Here is a 17,379-nt window from a genome sequence, read left to right on the forward strand (position 1 = left end):
CAAATATCTCGCCCTTGGTGAAGCCAGATGATGGTGTACATGAGTCGGTGTGGTGTGGTACATAGGCCCAACTGCTTCATGACCTCTACTGAAAAGAGGTTCTCTTGGCTCCCGCTGTTAACAATAAACTGCAGTGGAGAACCCTTCACCCACATCTGTGAGTGGAGGATTCGCTCCCCCTTCTTTGGATATTCAAGCTCATCCTTCTAGATTTTAGTGGTTGCAATGGTGGCATTAGGCTCTTTATTTATAATCTGCTTTCCTTTGGAATTCCCCTTGTTATTCTCTGAATCAGAGTCGGAACATGCACCTGATTCAGAATCCTTGAGCTTGGAAACCAATGACTAGTTGGCTTGGCACTCACTTGTGTTATGAGTGGGGCTTTTATAGAACTCACACCATTTCCATATGTCCTTCTTTGTCTTCGTGGTGTTGTTATTTTCTTACAGCTTCGGTGGGTTGTCCTGAGTCACCCTGCCTTGACTTTATCCTTTTTTTGCAGTTTTGGGATGCCTTTCCCTTGCTTTGGATTCATAGATCTAAAGTATCACTTCTTATGTTTAAATTTCTTCTTAATCTTGACAATGTATCGATAGGCGGCATTGAGAAAGGAGATTTCTACGTACTCCATTACATCCTGGATGTACTTGTGTAGACAGTCATGGTGGTTGAGTTTGAAATGTCGTTCAAAATCCTTGATACCCAACTTCATGTGAAGGGTATGGAAAAAAGTTGTGAAGTTCAACACATCTTGGTCCCTTCCCTTCCATAACGTGGTCCACTTTATGTATTTATCTTCATAACTCTCGACAGGGTAATATTGTTCCTTGATGGCATCTCAGAAATAATTCCAAGCGGGTGCAATAGAGAACAGTGAGGATTACTTCTTGTCATTTTGTTTACAGTAGGTTTCCCACCAATCCTTGACATGTGGGATGAATTTGAGGAGTGCAAAAGTAATCTTTTCTCGATTGGAGAAATCATGAACTGAAAAATATCCCTCCAACAGATTTAACCATCTATCTATGATTTCTACATCTATATAGCCTTTAAATATGGGAATGCCAAAGTTAACTTGTACTTTAGAAGGAGTTTCTCCTCCAAAGTTGTTGTTGGCTGAAGATGTGTCATCTGTGGGTAGTTGACAAAGGATCTAGAAAAATTCATCCATCATTGAATTCCTTTATCACTCGAGAGCAATATTTTGAAAGGATCTCCTACCCCTCGTGTTTCTTTCCTTCTTCCATGCGAGGTCATCAGGATTTTCGAGGATCGTCTTGCAAAGGTTCAACCAATTCGAGCCCTAACTCCTTATACCCTAACCTTGTTGGGGATATGTAAAGAAAAATAGAGAAAGAGCAGACATCTCTGATACCACCGATTCAGAATTACGCAGGAATGCAACAAACTATAGATATACACATAAACACAGAGATGCAGTGAAAGTAAAACTTCATTTCATTAATATCAAAGAACTTAAATATGCCTACATACATAAATGGAAATAAACTAGCTCGAGCAATTGTAGCTTATCTCTGAGAACAGATGTGGCTGCAACATGCCTCTGAACTGTGTTACAATGATGTTGAAGGGCCTTTTTATTATTGAACAACAAGGGAAACGCCTAAAAAATAAAAACTATAACCCTAGGGGATGAAATGCTAAGACTTTTTGGTCCCCTTTGGAGTTAGTTGGGAAGCCAACTTTGCGGAGTCATGACTTGGTCATATTATCTCCGCTTTGTGCACACGATACCTCCTTGGAAATATCTCTCCAGGTAGTATAATATTTTTTTCAAGCCTTTTCCTATAGCTACGGGCCTATTTCAGACGTCAAAAAAATGCCATTTAGGGGTTTAAAACTGCTCTGAAAGTTCAAAAGCAAAAAAACTACTAAAAATAGTAAATGTTGTTATAAACATGGAAATTGATGAAATCGACTGAAGGTCTAGGTGGAATAGGCAGGTGGCCACCAATATCCACCTAGATCATCAAAATAAGAAAAGAGAGGGTAACAACTAACTCATAGCACGAGTTTATCCCATAATCCCATACTGGAGTCAGAGACTCATTCTAGGAATGGTCTCATGCTGTGTTGAGTTCTGTTGTCCTAGAGAAATGAAAACTTAATTACTCAGTAAAAAATGACAAAACATAATGAGTACAAAGAATTAACCATATTTAGTACCATTAATCACATGTTATAATAATTGCAACAAAAACATAACTCTGTCACAATTCAATAACAAAAGTAAAGTTTGCGCGTATGAGCAGAGGAACAAACTCAGACAACAGCCAAATCCATGATAACATTCTTGAAAAATATAATATATTATGCAGAAATTTTATAAATATAGTTGTGATAAACTGAGCAGTAAATAATTATACTATACCTTTATAGAATTCAAATTCAATATCCGAGATAAAACGCTACAAGACAGACATATCATGGGATACATGTATTATGGGTTAGGTCACATGGAACTCACTCTCCAAACTCTACACATCTAATGCCATCATTGGTTATTTTTATAAAAGGAACACTCTAAAAACCATTAGGGGCACAATAGATTGCTTAGTGTAGAACTAACCCTAACTGAACCTAGGTAAACTAATGAACCATAATAGGCATTGGCAATTGCATAGCCCGAGTACCATAACTATGATGAGAAGAGTAAATATTGATATAGGAGAAGCACCTAGAGCAAAAAGGAGAAACATATGAGTATCAGACTGCTTGGACCATTCCTTAAGGCGACGGTAGGAAGTTAGTAACGAAAAATCCTCATACCTGTAAGGGATTCAGTTCTGTGAGTCATATTTTTTTTGGAAATAAGAGAAAGTGTTAGTGGGTAGAAAAAGCAAAGAAAACTAGAGTATTTGGCTGTGCGAGGTACATATTCAAGTGAAAGGCATCAACTACTTTGAGCGAATATCCTGCAACAGGGAGCAACAAATAAAATTTTAACAAAGTAACCAGAGCATGGAAGGTTGGGTAGCAGTGGGAGAAGGAAAATAAAATATTACATGTGTAGGAGCTTGGATGCTGAGATACAGGAGCAAAGGACCTTCTGGCAGACTGCCTCTATGTAGCACGAGCCCTGAGACAGGAGTCAACCCCATCCTCGGTAAATATTCGTAAAGAAAATCATTGTGAATTTAGGGTGGAAACCATTAGTAACGAAAGTCGAAGGTGCATACAGTACCTCAGTGCCAAGGTTAGTGTGAATTTTGAAACCCTAATCTCCCTGGGTTTTAATGGCAGAACAATAACATTGAGACCGCAAAGTGATAATGCAGGTGGGGAGCCCAACGACCAAGCGGTTACCCTTCATCACTTCTGCAGAACGAGCACCATCTAATCTCTGTCGAGGATCATCGACGCTCACACTAAAGCCAAGTGTGCTAGGCCAAGTAACTCAATGTTAATGTCGAGCACGTCAGGCAGAGAAGTCGAGAAGCCAACTATTGCCATTAACCACTCTCAAAGTACACCTATGTGTATCACATTAAATTAAATGTTAATTCCATTTGATAGCCAGGTTACATATATAGTGTTATGTTCGACTGCCACTCAAATGGCTCCTTGCGTTAATAAACCTTGTTAAGTTATATACCTCTGCACATTATAATTTTTTTAATGCTAGAGATGACTATATATATATATATATATAGTTGTATCACCTATGTACAAAAAAGTGTAATCTATATGTTTTTGACCTAGGTAAAGAATGAAGAAAATGTAATTTATCTGTTAAATATTTGGAAGGTTTTACTTAGTTTAGTTTACCCAAAATTTAGTAAAGCTTTGAATTCATATATACCGTTAAAAACCTAAGTTAAAGGACATAAATCAAAATTTAACTAAAAGACCATTCACCAAATTCAAATTAAAATCTCCCAATCAGCTAGGACTACCAAATATTTTGAGAGCGAAGAAGAGATGGAAGATATTCGACCAACTGCGCTTGCGATTCTACTGGCTGAAAGCCTTCCTTCCACAATTAGTCGGCCGAGGCTCGTCCGATTTGGAGTTGTAGCACAAAGATCTTCACCGATAAATAAAAATCCAAGGACCGGCGTGATATGACCAAGTCTGTAGATTGAAGAAATCCGAGAGATAATCTTCCAGTCTGGCTGCCTGATTTATCCAAATAGACCCTTTCTACCCTGGTCTATACTCACCCATCTGACGGGAATTTATGCATAGCCATAATCGAATGAAGGCCTAATTTATCAGAGCCCGTGGAGCGAAATATCTTATTCCACCGCTGGGTTGCTGTGCAGCAATGACTCAGAGGTCATTATTTCGACTCAAAGGTCATTATTTTGGGTAAAAGCCGCAAACTCGCATGGACGAAGCCATTAATATCAGGAGGACTCTTGTGTGTGGGTCAGTGTGAGAAGTGTGGTTAGCAGTGAGAGCAGTGAGCAGTGTGGTCAACAGTGAGAGCAGTAAGCATTAAACTGTGAGAAGTGTCAGAGCAGGGAGATTTTATGCGGCATAGCTATTGAGCAGCGAGCAAGGAGCAGCGATAACCTGAACAACATGGAGCAGTGTGAAGTAATCCTAGCATTTTATAGGCCCACATATTTCTCGAAACAAGTTGGATGACAAATGCATTCAAACATGACAAAGGGACAAGAAATTTCAAAACATTTGGAGACAAATGATTTAGCACAAGTGAAAATAGCCCCATCCGCCAAAGATGGGAAGTGGGTTTGGGTCAATGCCAAACAATATCGGGGCATTTTAAAACGAATACTAGCCCACCTAAAATGGGGGCAGACAAGGAAAAAATGGTATAAAAAGGAAAGTACTCTAGCCCTTCGCAAGAAGCACTCAAACAAGTCCCCTCTACAAGCACGTGGAAACAAGAAGTCCAAAGAAAAAGTCATTGATGATTTTTCCTTATATAGTCCCACATCCACACCTCTCACCTGGGCATCTGATCTTTATGTGAAAGAATTGTTAAATGAAAAACAAAGGTTGGAGGTTTTAGAAGTTAAAGAGTAGGGAAGAGATCATAAAATTCACATAATAATAGCTGAGAACAAGGCTTTAGCAGAAAACAATAAAGTTTTAAAAGAACAAGTGGCATTGCTACAGGAATCTCCCCTAATAAGGAAGACATAATGGCAACACATGAAGATGGATGTGAAAAACATAAAGAAATATGTAGTGGAAGGTACAGAGGTGGTGAATGCAAAATCATCCCAGGATAAAGGTAAAATGATTGCCCAAATAGACAATCATAAAGGGAAAGCAAGAGAAGAAAGGAAAGGAGATTCCACCCAATTTTCCAAAACTTGGGCTCAAGTTATTAGCAATTCTGCTAATAAGGAAGGAGAAACAAACATTCAAGTTGACAACATGCAAGATAGAGAAGGCAAGGAAGGATGAAATAGGGCAGCAAACATAATTATTAAAGGGGTGAAAGGCTATGGGAAAAATGAATGTACTCTTGACTTTGCAAGAGACTTCTTAAAAGACAAGTTGCTATGGCAAGGAAAGAGATGCCAAGCATGGAGGGTGGGTAAGTTTAACGGGGAGAGATTGAGGCCCATAAAAGTCATCATGCCTAGCTTGTGTGATAAATATATCATTCTAAGCAAGAAACATATCTTGAGGGGTTCACGTCTTTTCATAGAAGAAGATTTAACTGTAAAACAACAGGAGGAAAGAAGGGAGGAAATGTTAAAGGTTAGGGCAGCAAGAGATGAAGGCAAGAGAGCATGGATTTATAAAGGCAAAGCTATGATAGCGTGACTTGGACCTCCTTCCAAAACAGAGCAGCAAGATGGTAATAAAGAAGAGGCAACAAACTCTTCAACAGGGAATCGGGAAGCAAGGTCAGTATGGGAAAGCAGGGACAAAGACTCAAATGTGAGTCTTGCATGTCAAAATAAATAGCAATCAAGTCATACCCAGGTTTCCTTAAGATTATTTTGTTGGAACTACAAAGGTTACCCATGGAGACGAGGACCTGGGTTAGGGCCTATTGTGTTAAGAATTTACTGCATAACATAAATAATTACTGAGAGGAATATATATAAGAAAATAACCAGCAAAAACCATAAACACATAAACACAAATGTTTATCCGGGAAAACACCAAATCCGGGGAAAAACCCAACCTAATAAGATCTCATTAGCATTGGCCAAAACCCTGGCCAATCTGACCAAGTGAGCCTTCACCACTCGCCTCCAGGTCTTGCATTACAATGAAGTACTTCCAGCCTTTTATAAGCTCCATTACATATAATACCACAAGCAGAATACTATGGGTGCACAATACCATGTGCCCCAAAACCATCACTGTTTAACCTCGTCAACTTTGACTCTATCTTGATTCAAGTTTACCTAACAATTCCCCCTTTAAACTTGACTTGGGGTTCCTTGACTAACTCCAGCCAAACCTACTAAGTGAGATAATCCCTCTCACTCTAGCCCTTACCCCACTCAGAGTTTTTACCTGGGCTATTGTTAACCCAACATCCCCCTATCACCTAGGTCTAACTAGACTTTACCGGTGATTATCCACGAGTACACATGCCTTACCAGGTCTTACAATAGTATGCCCATTTACATGCAATAATTTTGACTTCATTAATTTTTTTTTTTTTTTGCTATTCTGACCCATCCTCTCTCAATTTGATTTTCTCAAAAAGTTCTATCAAACCGCTCCAATTGCAAGCCCAATGAGAACCTCATAGATTCCAGCACCGGTGGCCTCACGTAGCAGAAAGCGAACAATTTTAAAAGCCGCATGAACAATTTTCTTCTGCTGACCTTCTTTAAATAACCACATGAATCCCAAACAATTCATCAGCATGTTCCAAACTGGTAAATATCGCAAATGCACTGCGATCCCTGGCAGTTACGACACTATCTTCCGCACATTCTTCCTTGAGGTTCTTCAGTGTACGATTGTTCCACCATTATTTTCCAGACCCAGATCTGTAAAAAGGCTGCATTGATCTCATCAGGCACTATAAACCCCTGGCATCAAAGAATCCCTTTGAAGCCAATATCTTGCTCCGATACCAGTTGTTAAAAAATTTACTGCATAACATAAATAATTACTGAGAGGAATATATATAAGAAAATAACCAGCAACAACCATAAACACATAAACACAAATGTTTATCCAGGAAAACCCCAAATCCGGGGAAAAACCCAACCTAATAAGATCTTATTAGCATTGGCCAAAACCCTAGCCAATCCGACCAAGTGAGCCTTCACCGCTCACCTCTAGGTCTTGCATTACAATGAAGTCCTTCCAGCTTTTTATAAGCTCCATTACATATAATACCACGGGCAGAATACTATGGGTGCACAATACCATGTGCCCCAAAACCATCACTGTTTAACCTCGTCAACTTTGACTCTATCCCGAGTTAAGTTTACCTAACATATTGCAGATGATAGAGACATAATTTTCCTCATACAAACACATGAGCATGAAGGGTGCAAGACACCTCTATTTGAAGGATACTGGAAGATGGCAGTGTGGAACAAGGCAGTGGGGAATGGAAAAGGGCACGGGGGTATCATGGTTTTAGTAAGGGAGAAACAAGGTCCTCTCATTTAGTTAGAGAAAGAAGACTCAAATAAGCAATTCATTTGGTTTAAAATATCAGAAAATGGAAACCACATCAGAATTGTAGCATGCTATTTTGTGCCGCAAGGTTCGAAAATCTACAAAGGTAGAGGGCTTCATCGCAAAGATCCATTTGCATCCTTAAAAGTAGATATTGCAACTTATTCACAGCTAGGTGAAGTCCTTATAGTGGGTGAATTCAATGCTAGGACTGCAAGTGAGCAAGCTAGTATTCTTTACTGTAAAGATGATTGTGACCCTATTTGGCTTACAAAAGAGAGAAATCATCAGTGGGAAAGAATTTTAGAGGACAAGGGCTGCTATCTCTTTGGTGAACAATTGCTTACTCTACATGGGACATTTGATTTAGTCTTTTGTAATGGCTTGACTAGATGGGCAAAGTCCAGTAATTTCACTTGCAATACTTACAATGGAGCAAGTGTAGTAGATTATGTAATTTTCTTGCATGGTTTGTGTGAGAAAATGGAGGAAGTCTTGATTGGAGATCAGCTGTAGGACTTAAAACTAGATCACAGGCCATTTTATTTATGTTTCTCTTGGAATGGAAAGAAACAATTAGAGTAAAAAATTCAGCATGTCCAGCAAAACCTCCCATGGGGCAGAATTATTTTGACCCCAGAAAATTGTAATACCTTCAAAATGATGCTAGAGAGACTCTTCGAGAAGGAGAAAATCACAATTCACAACCTTCATAGTCATGAATTAACACATTTAACTCAATGCGCACTTGCAAGGTGAAAAAGAGAAAAAATTAAGAAGTATGAAACAAATTGTTTTTTGGTTAATGCTTGGTTTGACGAGGAATGAAAAAAGGCAAGGAGAATGTGGAAAGAGTTAAACAAGGATAACATAAAGCTCAAAGCTTACAAGAAGTTATTAAGAAAGAAAAAAACCGATTTCATGGTTTCAAGGAGGGAAGAACTAATCTTCCTTGGGAAAAATAATCCCAAATTATTTTGGAAGGATCTCCAACCGAAAAAGATACAAATTGGAAATAGTATTACAATTTCTAAATGGTTTGACTATGCAAGACAACTCTATGAGCAAGATCCCAAGGGTGACCCTCCCCCCTTGGTCAACACTAATACTGAACTCTTCACGGTGCAAGAGGTAGAGATGGGTATCAAGAAGTTGGTTGTTGGTAAAGAATAACACTTAGCTGAACTCCAAGCAGAATATCTAAAGTGGGGCTAAAAAATTCTTGCACCTCACATTACAACAATTTTCAACAACATCATACAATAGGGGCTCCCCACAGATTAGACAACTAGTATGGCAATACCTCTTTTTAAGAGCAGTGATGTCAATAATCCCTCCAATTATAGGACCATCATGATAAACCCTTTGTTTGCAAAGCTATTTGGAAGCATGCTAGAAAACAAAATTAGCAAGTGGGCATAAGAAAAAGATATGCGTGCTAAAGAGAAAGCAGGTTTTATACCTAAACATTCCACAGTTGATCATTGTATAACTTTAAGGTACATCATTGAAAAAGTTTGGGAGAAAAAGGAAGAAGTCTTTTGTTGCTTTTTTGATTTCAGAAAAGCATTTGACTCGGTTTCTAGGGATAAGCTTTGGCACAGAATGGAGGGACTTGGGGTTCCTAAACATTTGAGAGCAGTTGTGCATTGGTTGTATGAAGAGGTGAAAGTCAAAATTAGAACTTCAGAAAACATTTTTGAAAGTTTCAGAAGCGATATCAGGGTCAAGCCAAGTTGTCCACTGTATCCTACCCTTTTTGGTTTATATATTGACAAGCTTGAGAAGTGGTTAAATTCACAAGTGGGTGATGGTATCTATTTGGGAAAGTTTGTTATAAGGATTCTTTTTTATGCACATGACCTTATTTTGCTTGCTAAATCGGTTCTTGGTTTTCAAGAGCACTTACTATCCCTTGAGCATTTTTGTGGAAGTGTGGGAATGCAAGTCAATATCAGCAAAACGAAAGTAGTGGTTTTATCTAGGAAAAGAAAACATAACCAACATAAGTTCTACTTTGAAGGAAACATTCTGGAAGAAGTTACAGATTACAAATATCTCAGAATTGACTTCAACAAAAATCTAACTGGAATGGTTGTAGAAAGAAAGAACTTTGGGGGGTTGGAAAGCATTCTATGCTTTTCAAAATAAGTGTAGAGAGGCAGAGTTATGGGACTAGAAAACCACTGAAACTCCTTTTTGGCTTCTAGTGATTCTGGTGATTCTCTATGGTTGTGAATTATGAGCCAGCAGTACATCTGACATGCAGTGGAGAAAAATTGAGAAAATTCAGAAGCGTTTGATTACAAACAAATTCAAGATTAAAAGTGCAGTTCCTTATGCTATATTGTTAAGTGAAACAGGGAATGGTTCTATTAAAGCAATTGCTATGGTGCGAGTCATAAGGTATTTAAAAAAATGAGCAAATGGAAGAGGGTAGATGGCCTAAGGTTGTCTTAAATGACAGATTGTGCAAGAGAAAAAAATACTTGGATGCAGCAAAATAAAAAATGGTTTAGTAAATGGGGTATTTTCTTGAACGCGTGTCCCATAAACAATAAAGAGATAAAAGCTTTTGTTATGGGAAAGTTCCAGAAGCGTACTTGGGATTAGGAGCTAGGAAGAAAGAAAAAGTACTATATTGAAGTGTTTAATTCCATTCATAGTCATCAACCAAAACCATACATAGAGGCCAATATCTCTTAGAGAGCCAAAATTCTTATTGCTCAGTTAAGGACTTGTTATCACTCCAGGAAGCTCTCCTAGGTTGTAGCTCAGAGATGCCCGGTAACATATAAATCTTCAGTGTAGTTCTCTGAACTATTGGAATGGATTGGGGTTTGGATCAAGTCAGATGATTGTTTCAACTCTGTTTCCACTCAGGACATGCATGAACACCCTTAGCTTGACAAGGCTTTTAACCACTAATGCTCTATAGTTTATAGATTCAATGGATAGATGGAGAATCCTGACTGTACCAGCAGATACATACATAAACACATATGGATGGCTAGCTACAAAAAGTAAATGAAGCTTGCAATTCTAGTTTATCAATGCAGAGATAAGATGACAGTTATCTGGCATTAGACACATAAGAAAACATGAATAACCTATTCAAGAGCAAGCTTAGAATAGAGGAGAAGATGGCAATTGAACATGTAACAACAAAAGAAGCTTGTATTACTGGAATGAAGATGAGACGCTGGGAGGAACAGAGTATCCAAAGTCTCCAAAAGTTGAACCCCTATTTCTTCGAACTTTCAACCATTTATAGGCTTTTTACAATGCTCTCGAACTCTCTGAGGCTAGAGATTTCTTAATATATCCCCTCTGTCTTCTAACTACTTGATACCATAACTAGACAAACATGAGCTCAGAGGGCTCTGTTTCTAACAAACACGGTAATCAAATTCTTGTAATCTCCCTATGCTATCAGGTGGTTTTCTCATGCCAACGATGTTCCATGATCATTTTGTTGGTTCAGTTGCATCGTGCTGTTGTTTTTCCCCTTTCAGCCATGCATTCTGTTATTTCAGTTCAACTGTCTGACTATCAAAAACACTGACAGGGCCAACAAATTTCCTCCCCAGGTGACTGATGGGAAGTGGGGTATGGGGCACTTGAGCTGTTGGATGGCATGGATTGACAGTCGGGATGTTGGTTGGGTCGCGGCAGATGAATTGTGGTGATCGTGAATGAGAGCCATTGGATCGGGAGGAATGGACAGAGGAGATTAATCGCCGGAGGCTTGAAGTCATGGCAGGAGTGGAATAAGTCCGAGCCGTCAGATCTTATATGGGTAGATCGAATGGCTATCAGGTGGAGGAGGTGCTGGAAGGATAACGCCCAGGAGTGATTTTATTCAAGCGAAAATGGTTTCTATTGGGCTGTCATCGGGCGGTAAGCGGTAAAGGTCGGGGCCCACCCGATTCCATTCATTGCGCACCATGTAGTAGCGGAGGAGAGAGAGGAAACTGCTTTTATGAGGTGGGTATCCCTCTCACTTGTTACCCGAGCGATATTCACGATAGCCGTTAGACCTGACAGAAATGATCTAACGGTGATGATTGATCGAGCATATAACATCGGTCGGGTGAAGTGCAAATGGTCAGATCAGTGGGAAGATCGACGGCGGGGGACACAAAGGTATGGGATGACCTCGAGAAATATGCAAAGGGGCTCATATGGATGGAAAGGTAAGGTTTTTGGGGCTTTTGCGCATTAGTGCATGAGGGCAAAAATGGATTAATTCACGTAGGGCCAAGGCGAAAGTGAGATTTGTTATGATGTGAGGGTTGGGTTAGGACATGAGTGAATGTGGATGGGAGTAGATGAGTGAGAAAAGTGAGGTGATGGACCTTATGGGAACCTCTTTGCGACAATAGAATAGACCATTTCCCTCTTTTAGTCTTCAAAATAGTAGCACTACACCTAAGCGCTAAAATCGGCGCCTTCTAGGGATGAAAGCCTCCCTGTGAGGTTTGAAGAACTACAGACTACTGCCTTTGCAATAACAACCAAAACAAACTTATCTCCTAGTGCTCCATTGGGCATGGAGTTTATTTGCATAAAAAAAAAAAACTGAAAAACCTATTACAATATTAAGTCCTTAAAGCCTCATTTGAAGTAAAGTTTCAGAAACTGCCCATTGACTGGGCCATCAAAAACACCTTCCCCCTCCAAATTGTGTAGAATGAAAGTATTGTTCATCTGAACTTGAGCAATGACAAACAGTCCTGTCCATAAGGCATCAAATTTACCATGGTTGCCCTTCTTTTCCTTCAATGCATCCCATTTGAAAACCCAGTCACCAAACTAAAAACTGTCCATTTTTGCCTTTCTATCAGAGGTTTCTTTGATCTTCTTCTCATGATTTCTTGGCTTCTCAACCAGTTGTTCTCTGATCTACTGTAATTCAACCAAGTTACTCATTCTCCTCGTCGTGTCATTCTCTTCATCCTGTTCTTCTTGCAAGAATTTGGCCATAGGGAGAATCAGCTGGATAGGAAAAACAACATCAGCGCTTTAAACCAGCTTAAATGGAGAATTTCCTATGGACTTCTTGTTGGTAACTCTGTCAGCCCACAATGCAAACTTCAACTTGGAATCCCAGCTCTTTTTGTTGTCCTCCAACAGTTTTTTGATTATACTTATAAGAATCTTGTTAGATGATTCTGCCAGGCCATTACCTTGAAGATAATATGAGGTAGAATGCACCAATTGAATGCCCATGGATTCACACATGTCCACCAATTCTTTTGCCCTGAAAGCTGTTGCATTATCAATGACTAGTTTGGTTGGGCAACCAAATCTAGTGAAAATATTCTCATCCAAGAACTTTATGATAATATGATGATTAGCATTTTTAGTGGGTATAGCTTCAATCCATTTGGTAAAATAATCAGTGGCTACCAAGATCCATTTGTGCTGGCCACTGGAATGTGGATTGATCTCACCTATAAAGTCCAAGCCCCACTGCTGGAAGGGACCATTGGTGTGTACTCGCTTCAAGGGTAGAGATTTTAGTTGTTGTCTTTCTGCAAACCTCTGACATTTGTCACAAGACCTCACAAAAGAAAACACATCAGAGAACAGAGTAGGCCAATAATACCCAGCTCTCAGGATATTGTGGGCTGTGGTTTTCCAATAATGATGCCCTCAACAGATGCTAGAATGGAACTGGTGCATGACTTCCACATATTGTCCTTTGTCTAAACATCTCAAGAGGATCCCTGATGGGTCTCTCCAATAAAGCAAGTTTTTATTAATGTAGAATTTCGCTGATCTGAGCTTAATGTCCCGGGCTTGACTCGAGCTATGCCCTGGACGGACTTCTCGCTTTTGCAAAAAATGAACTATAATGGAAGACCATTCACAGGTGGCTTGATTTTTAGCTAAATATTGATTCTTCTTTTGCTCTTCTGCTGCTTCCTTTGTCTGCTTACCACCTAAATTTGAACCCATACAATTTATGTCTAACAAACTGCAAATTTCCTCAGCCATAAGCTTAGCCAAGCCCTTGCCTTTGACAAGATTGGTGGGCTTCACCTCTATGTTGAACTCTATGAATTTTGCAATTCATTTAGCTCTCTTTCCATCAATATCTGGCTGAGTTAGGACTTCTTTTACTGAGGCTGAAGGTACATACGTAACCACTTTAGAATGCAGAATATAAATTATGAATGCCTTTAAATATTTTATGAGAGCATAAGCTTGTTTTTCAATAAGGTCATACCTTAGTTTAGCATCCCTCAGAGTTTTGCTGAAAAAGGGCACAGGGTGCTCTACACCTTCATCATTTTTCTACAATAGAACTGCTGCAAGCGTATCATAAGAGGCAAAAGAGAAGATATAAAACTCCCTGGTCTAATCTAGGCTGATTAGAGTGGGAGCTCCCATCATGGCTTCAAAAGAGCTTCTTGCATCCTCTGTCCATTTTATTTCTGTTCCTTTCTTCAACATGGAAGTGATGTGCTTCACTAGCTCTACAAAGTTTGGAATGAACCTCCTGACAAAGTTAATCTTACCTAGGAAAGATTGAATGTCCCTTTTTGACCTTGGGATGGACAAAGTCTGAATTGCTTGAACTCTTGCTGTATCGATCTTCACACCTTCAATAGAAACAATATGTCCCAGAAGTTTGCCTTTTTCTAGAGAAAAATGAGACTTCTTTGGGTTAACAGAAATTCCGAACCATCTGCACTTTAGAATACCTTCTTCAAATGCTGCAAATGGTCCTTGTGACTGTTGGAAAAGACTGTTATGTCATTAAGGTAAATAAGGACAAACTTGTCCTTCTCTCCCACAAGGGCTATGTCCATGGCCCTATAAAAAGTATCCCCAGCATTCATCAGTCCAAAAGTCATCTTGGAGTACATGAAAGTGCCCCAAGGAGTAGTGAAGGTGGTATTTTCCTGATCTTTTGGGTGTACAACAATCTGATTGTAACCTGAAAATCCATCTAAGAAAGACATGACTCTAGCCCCTGAAACTTTTTGCAGAAGTGTTCCATCTTAGGTAGGGGGTAGTTGTCTTTTTTAGAGCATTTGTTCAGATTCCTGAAGTCAACACAAAGACTGATTTCTCCATTCTTCTTTCTCACTACCACAAGGTTAGCTATCCACTTTGAATACCTTAGGGGAACTATGATCTTGGCATCCAACAACTTCTTGATTTTCTTTTCAATCAAAGGCAATAAGAGAGGGTTGATAGGTTTTAATTTCTGCTTAAAAGGGATGGTGTTCTTCTCCAATGGAATCTTATGCTAAATGATGTTTGTGTCATAGGTCTTAAGATCATTGTACTCCCAAGAAAAAATATCAACAAATTGTTTCATGAGGGTGCAATATTTGGAACATTGGGCAAAAGACAAGTGAGTGGATAGATTTATGTACTTTGGATGGGCTGGTCTCCCTTCATTATGTCTATGAATTGCAGACTCATTTTCTTTTTTGGCAGGCCTATAAGGTACGTCGATCAAACAGCTTCTCTAGGGGCACCAATCCTTTGGGTATATGGTTACTAGGCAGCTGAACAATGATATCCTGACCAATCTCGTCCTTTAGCTTGGAGTGGTTGCATTCTTCAATGGTTTCGTTTCTTGGTCAATGTGCATTTCGGAAAATTCATCAATGACTTGTAAAAACCTATTAATTTCATCATCATCTTCAAAAAATTTCCAGCATTTGACATTGTCAGGCAAAGATGGTCTATATTTCACTTGAACTTCATAAGTTAATTTTGGAGGCAAATGAGGAATAAACGTGCTAGCAGACACAACAAAGGAATCGACGAGTTGGTTCTTCATTCTAGGGATGTAAGAAATGCTGAAACTATTAAAAGAACACTTGAGCTTCCATACCTCATCTCTGTATGCTTTCTGCCTTGGATTATTTGCTTGGAAAGTTTTGTTCACCTGCTGAATGATAAGTTCTGCATCTCCAAACACCTTCAGACCTTTGATGCCCATTTCTTTAGCAACGTTTAAGCCCAATATCAAGGCTTCATACTCTACTATGTTATTTGTGACCTGAAAAGTTAACTTGAAAGATAAATGAATGCATTCTTGTCTGGGGGACACAAGGACTACGCCTACCCCTGCAACTTCCTTAGAGCAAGCTCCATCAAAGAACATGTCCCAAATTTGTGTGCCTTCCTCCTTTGTGATCTGGCAAACCAGTTTCCTAAGCTGCATGGAGGCCAACTAGGATTCTTCAATCTGAAGAATACAGGCTCCAAAATTAGTGTCGACAGCATAGATGGGATGATTAGTGGGATTCCTTTCATCACTGGTGATATAAGCCAATTGAGCTTCGCTGTATAATCTCCTACTCTCACCTCCAAAAGCTTGGACAGTAGCATAGGACAAATCATTTTGCAATGTTCCACCTAATCTCTTTATCCAACCTCTGGAAAGCAACATGTCAAACTTGGGGGGTACATCTGCTATCACAATATCCATCATCGTGCTCTTCATGGGTAGCTCAGACAAGGTGATGACTAGTTCTTTGATTAATCCCAAACATTTCACTTTTCTAGAGTCAAAAGAAAATAGGTCATGATAAGGCTTGGTAATGTCAGGACCCAATTCATCCATGACAGCGTTTGGCATTAAAGTATGGTTGGCTCCTGTGTCCAGAAGGAAGTTGTGGAGGATTTTGTCATGAATAGTCAAAGAGACATAGAATGATGGGGAGATGTCATCATATTTTCAATCATTAGGCTGAGAACAACAGTTGGTTTGTCGTCTTGCAGATTTGCATAGTTAGTGGAGGCTTGGATGGCTTTAGGCTCAAGGGCCTCGAGGATAGATCTCTTGAAGGACTCATTCTTCACTTGTTTAATAAGAGGTATAGGTATTCTTAGCTTCTAAATTTCTGATTCAAAACTGAAAGGAGAAGGAGACTTGTCAAGGCTTCTTACCTCATGAGCTGGAGCTTTGAGGATGATCGGATCAACTGCTGGTCGTTTCTACTTATTGGCTTTCTATATTGCAGGGACAATAGCTCTCTGAATAAGAGTCTCCTTGGCATTATTCATCTTCAACCTTAGATCATATCTGTGTTGATCATTAGTTTGCAGAACGGCTCCACCATCCCACTCTTGGCTGATCTGGTCATTAAATAATGACTTTTCATAGGCAGCTAAGGTAAAAAAGGAGGCACTGCCTTTGTCTTCCAAACAATGGATCTCATCATCTTCTTCAAACTATTCTTCTTCCATGACTACATTCTTGGAAAGGGGTCTTCACCCTTTGGTCTTCATTGGCATCTTTGCTTCTTTGCAAAATCTGCAACTGCTCATTAGCTCTTCTATATGGATTTGTATTTCTAGGAGCAAAGGTATTAGGAACTCTTCCTTTCCTAGGGTGCTGCTCAACCTTTAATTTGGAGATTTCAGAGGTTAATGACTCTATCATCTTGGTCATTTTATCTATCTTGGGATCTAAAGATGATGAAAGTTCACCCCTCTGTCTCCGTCTATCAACATTCCTCTTGAGCTTCTCTGCAGCCATGATGTTTGATTCTACTTCCAAGGCTACATCCTGCATAACAGCCAAGTTAGCACATCGTCTCTCCCTCAACAGTAGACATAAGTCAGAATCAAAGGAACTAGCATATGTGAGTTTAGCAGAGGTAGTGGTGGGTTTTACTTCAGCTGGTATCTTACTGTACATGCAGTTAAACCTCTTATTAAAATCGGACAACAACTCAGTGTTTTCCCTCTTTAAGCTCCCAAAGTCAGTGTGGTAGTAGAGTAGATCCTTCTTATCCCCCC

The sequence above is a fragment of the Pinus tabuliformis genome, chromosome 4_1 (assembly GCF_031772625.1).
Source record: "Pinus tabuliformis cultivar Carrire ecotype Pingquan chromosome 4_1, CPIR1, whole genome shotgun sequence".
In the NCBI taxonomy this organism is placed as follows: domain Eukaryota; kingdom Viridiplantae; phylum Streptophyta; class Pinopsida; order Pinales; family Pinaceae; genus Pinus; species Pinus tabuliformis.